This window comes from Lethenteron reissneri, unplaced genomic scaffold (assembly GCF_015708825.2).
Source record: "Lethenteron reissneri isolate LAM-NWPU_2019-01 unplaced genomic scaffold, ASM1570882v1 scaffold_455, whole genome shotgun sequence".
Classification (NCBI taxonomy): domain Eukaryota; kingdom Metazoa; phylum Chordata; class Hyperoartia; order Petromyzontiformes; family Petromyzontidae; genus Lethenteron; species Lethenteron reissneri.
The window spans coordinates 16,208-21,351 of record NW_026891977.1 but is presented as its reverse complement, the minus strand read 5'-3'; the positions used below and the strand labels follow the sequence as shown (position 1 = coordinate 21,351).

Sequence of the window (5,144 nt, the reverse complement as noted above, 5' to 3'; positions counted from 1 at the left end):
ATGTCTCTGTGTGTGTGTCTCTGTGTCTCTGTGTGTCTGTGTGTGTGTCTCTGTGTGTGTGTCTCTGTGTGTATCATGTCTCTGTGTGTCTCTGTGTGTCTCTGTGACAGTCGAGTACGGAGACTCGTGATGTGCACCGACTCTGTTCATGTGCGACACAACTTCACGCCACGTGGTCCCACTGGAAAGAGGGCGGCACAAGTAAACACTAACACGAACCGGTAAACCATTGGCAATTGATCAAAGCTATAAAGGCGATGATCCAGGAAAATTATATTATGATGCTGCATGAAAAATAGGTTACTCTGAAGTTCCTGGCCATTGGAACGTTGGTAATGATCAGAACATGCCCTGACAAACAGGGAAGTCTGAAATATGCTGGGTGTAAATCAGCACATCAAATTAATCCGCAGAGGAGGAAAGAAAGGTCCCAAGCATGCGACACCTCGGCCGAGAGAGTGGGGAGAGAGAGGAAGAGACTTTCACGACTTTATTTCCACTAAAACATTAACAAAAACCATTACAGGAAAACACACGTACATTGTGAATCAACAAAACATCAAACTCTTAACAGCTGTGTGTGCACGAACTACACGTGGCACAGGGATAGAGCTGTGCAAACGAGGCGGTGCAGGACCTCTCCGTGTGTAGCAAAGTCGCTACGCTGAAGAGTTTTTCAATTTGATAAAGAATCAAATGTTTTGACATCAGAATGCGACGTGAACAAAATCTTTTTTCTCCCCGACATTTTCAAAACAAAATGGCGTTGACGCGTAAACACCTGAAATCATTTTGTCTTTACGGATTCAGTTGTCGGTCGTCATTAGAGTGTAATGACAGGGTGACACCTGGTGTGACGAGGACGTGTGCGGGGCCACGGGGTGACGAGTCAAATGAGGCACAACGTGAAGTCAGGGCTGGTCCCCCCCCAACGAGGGAAACAGGAAAGGGGCGGACGGCTGAGTGAGAGCGAGCGGCAGAGGTCGCAACCGGTACCCGTACCCGTACCCTACCCGATACCCGTACCCTACCCGATACCCGCTACCCTACCCTACCCGATACCCGTACCCTACCCGATACCCGTACCCTACCCGATACCCGGCTACCCGTACCCTACCCGATACCCGTACCCTACCCGATACCCGGCTACCCGTACCCTACCCGATACCCGGTTACCCGTACCCGATACCCGTACCCTACCCAATACCCGCTACCCGTACCCGGCCGGTACGGGTAAGCCGTGAGTCACTGGTGAGTCACCGTGTGTCACTCATTTGCCAACGTCTTGTCTCTTCTCACAATTCAAGTTCCTAGAATCAACCCACCCGCGCCTGCAACGTGGCTTCATCCCAGAGGTCGCAATCGGGTACCCGATACCTGTACCCTACCCGTACCCGGCCGGATACGGGTAGCCGGGTATCGGGTAGGGAACGTGTACGGTACCCGATTGCGAGCTCTGGCATGCGGCAACGTGACCATGTCGAGTGAGCGGCCGGGCAACTTGCAGTTTGACGGTGAACACGGCAGAACGGATGTGAGCTTCAAGCGGTAGGACACCGTCCGCGGTCTGATGAACGCCGCCACGACGGCCACGCGGCACTACGGGTGCGTGCCGCTTGTCGGCAGTCGCGCGGCGACCGGCTGCCGGGGCGCGGGGAAGTCGCCGGGATACGCCGGGAGGTCCCGGACGGGGCGGCCGGGAGGCGCCGTCGCGACGGGCCGGGCCCGCCCTCGGGTTCGCGTCGCTGAGGATTTCGTGGAGGAGCTCGCTGGCAACTTCGCGCGCTCCCTCCACGCTGGAGCTCAGCACCGCGGGGAAGAAGCCGCTGCCTTCCCGCATCATCCCGGGAACGGAGACCTTGTACAGGAGGCCCATGGGCCTGCCGGGCTCCGAGTGAGCGTGCAGTTCGAAGGTCGCGTGGCCCACGCCGGCGCTCCGTAGCAGCGCCTGCAAACGCGTCTCCCACGACAAGACGGCCGCCTCCGGCAGCTCGTCCAGACCGACGGGCGGTGGGCCGCGAGTGGCGGGGTGCCCGCCCAGAGCTGCGTGCGCGCCGCCCAGCCCACAAACAGCTGTGCGGGACCTTGCCGCAGACGGCGCACTCCGGCTGCGGGAGGCCTGGGACCGCCGCCACCTCCTCCTCCTCGTCTTCAATTGCCTCCTCCTCCACCTCCTCCTCCACCACCTCCTCCTCCTCTACCCTCATCCTCCTCCTCCTCCACCACCTCTTCCTCCTCATCTTCAGTTTGCCCCCGCCTCCTCCTCCCCCTCCTCCTCGTCTTCCGTTGCCTCCTCCTCCCCCTCCTCCTCCTCCCCCTCCTCCCCCACCTCCTCCTCCTCCTCCACCACCTCATCCTCCTCCTCCTCCACCACCTCTTCCTCCTCATCTTCAGTTGCCCCCGCCTCCTCCTCCCCCTCCTCCACGTCTTCCGTTGCCTCCTCCTCCCCCTCCTCCTCCTCCCCCTCCTCCCCCACCTCCTCCTCCTCCACCACCTCTTCCACCTCCTCCTCCACCACCTCTTCCTCCTCATCTTCAGTTGCCCCCGCCTCCTCCTCCTCCTCGTCTTCCGTTGCCTCCTCCTCCTCCACATCCTCCTCCTCCACCTCCTCCTCCCCCCCTCCTCCTCGTCTTCCGTTGCCTCCTCCTCCCTCCCCACCACCTCTTCCACCTCCTCCTCCTCCACCACCTCTTCCTCCTCGTCTTCAGTTGCCGCCTCCTCCTCCCCCCCCTCCTCGTCGTCTTCCGTTGCCACCGCCGCGGCAGCAGCAGCAGCCGCCGCCCCCGGCTCTCGCTGCGGGATGGCCCAGTCCACGTTGATGTCCCGGCCCCACAGCCGGAAGGAGTACGGCAGCAGCACCCTGCGGGCCATGCAGGCCGCGCGGTGGCTCTCGTATTCGACGAACGCGTAGCCTCGGCTGAGGCTCCTGTCGTAGCGACAGAAGCGCATCTGGACGTCCACGACGCCCTCCGTGGCGTCGCTCATCGCCGCCATCACCTCGGCCCGCGTCTTGTCCTTCGGCAGCCTCGCCAAGAAGAGGCGGCGATTGTCGACGCTCACGCAAACCGCGATCCGTCGCCCCGGGCGGATCTCCAAGTCGTGGGGTCTCTTGACGGCGTCCGCGGCTTGCGAGCGCGTCGCGAAGGTGGCGAACGCGTAGCCGCGGTTCTCTCCGTCGTACGTCATCATGAGGCGCAGCTGGTACAGCTGCCCCACCGCCTCCAGCACGGGAAGCAGCTCGTCCTCGTACAGGTCGCGCGGGATCCTCGCCACGAACACCTCGCAGCCGCGGCGGGAGGGGGGCCCTGCCAGTCGGGCGGCGGTCCCAGCTTCCTCTGTCCGTTCTCCTGGACGACGTTGTAGCCCGTGCGCAACATGAGGTCCAGAAGGTCCCTCTCCACGCAGCTCATGATGTCGAGCATCGGCGCTTTGTCCACGGCGGCGGTGACGACGGGGCAGCGGTTTGGGGCCCGTTGGAGCCCTTGACACTCACCGGCGCAGAAGCCTCGTGCCGACAAAGCCACGGCGGGGGGCGGAATCAACTCGTGAAAAGGCGGGAACTCGCTCGGGCCAAGCCTACAGGCCCAGCAGTGGAGAGAGGAAGAGAGAGTGGAGAGACGGATGGAGAGAGAGCTACCTTTGTAAACTCGGAAAATCACAATAAAATAAAAACCCAAGAAACTGTGTCTTGACCTTTGAACCGCCCTGTATAATGACCCCTCACCCCCAGTAGACGACCTGGTACCCCTCCTCACTCATCCACTCACTGACCCATCCACGCACCTCACACACCCACTCGCTCACACACTCACCCACCCACTCACCCGCACACCCACTCGCTCACACACTCACCTCACACACTCACCCACCCACTCGCCCGCACACCCACTCGCTCACACACCCACCCACTCACCCGCACACCCACTCGCTCACACACTCACCCACCCCTCACATCACCCGCACACCCACCCACTCACCCGCACACCCACTCGCTCACACACTCACCCACCCACTCACCCGCACACCCACTCGCTCACACACTCACCCACCCACTCACCCGCACACTCACCCGCACACCCACTCGCTCACACACTCACTCTCTCACACACTAACCTCACACACTCACCCACCCACTCACCCGCACACCCACTCGCTCACACACTCACCTCACACACTCACCCACCCACTCACCCGCACACCCACTCGCTCACACACTCACCCACCCACTCACCCGCACACCCACTCGCTCACACAATCACCCACCCACTCACCTCACCCACTCACTGATGATGATGAGAGAGAGAGACACGCAGACTCCAAATATACAGCAGTTGGCGTCGCCAGGGCCGGGATCGAACCCACGACCTCCTGCATACCAGGCGAGGTAGTTAACATCTCCTAGCCACCGTGATGATGATGAGAGAGACACACAAACTCCAAATATACAGCAAGAATCTTCAGGATCGAGATCAAACCCATGACCTCCTGTATACCAGGCGAGGGAGTTAACATCTCCTAGCCACCGTGATGATGAGAGGAGACACACAAACTCCAAATATACAGCAAGAATCTTCAGTATCGGGATCAAACCCACGACCTCCTGCATACCAGGCGAGGTAGTTAACATCTCCTAGCCACCGTGATGATGAGAGAGACACAAACTCCAACTCCAAATAAAGTTTGAATGTATGCGTGTCGTTAAACCGGCCATCAGCCGACAGCCGATTCGCAAGGTTTATCACGTGACATACCGTGCCAATCTGTCACTGGAGCAGCACTAACCGGTTGTGTGTTGGAGTGTCTGTGTGTACACTGTGTGTGTCTGTGTGTACACTGTGTGTGTGTACACTGTGTGTGTCTGTTTGTACACTGTGTGTGTCTGTGTGTGTGTGTCTGTGTGTGTGTACACTGTGTGTCTGTGTGTACACTGTGTATGTGTGTCTGTGTGTGCACTGTGTTTGTGTGTGTACACTCTGTGTGTGTCTGTGGTGTGTACACTGTGTGTCTGTGTGTGTACACACTGTGTGTCTGTGTGTGTGTCTGTGTGTGTGTATACAGTGTGTGTGTGTACTGTGTGTGTACACTGTGTGTACACTGTGTGTGTGTGTACACTGTGTGTGTACACTGTGTGTGTGTGTGTCCAC

The 5,144-nt window shown here is 59.3% G+C and overlaps 1 pseudogene; it reads right to left on the bottom strand.

The window, feature by feature from the left end:
- Positions 1-1,557: 1,557 nt before the first annotated feature.
- On the bottom strand, positions 1,558-3,422 carry LOC133339861 (probable RNA-binding protein 46; annotated as a pseudogene).
- Between the last annotated feature and the right edge of the window lie 1,722 nt (positions 3,423-5,144).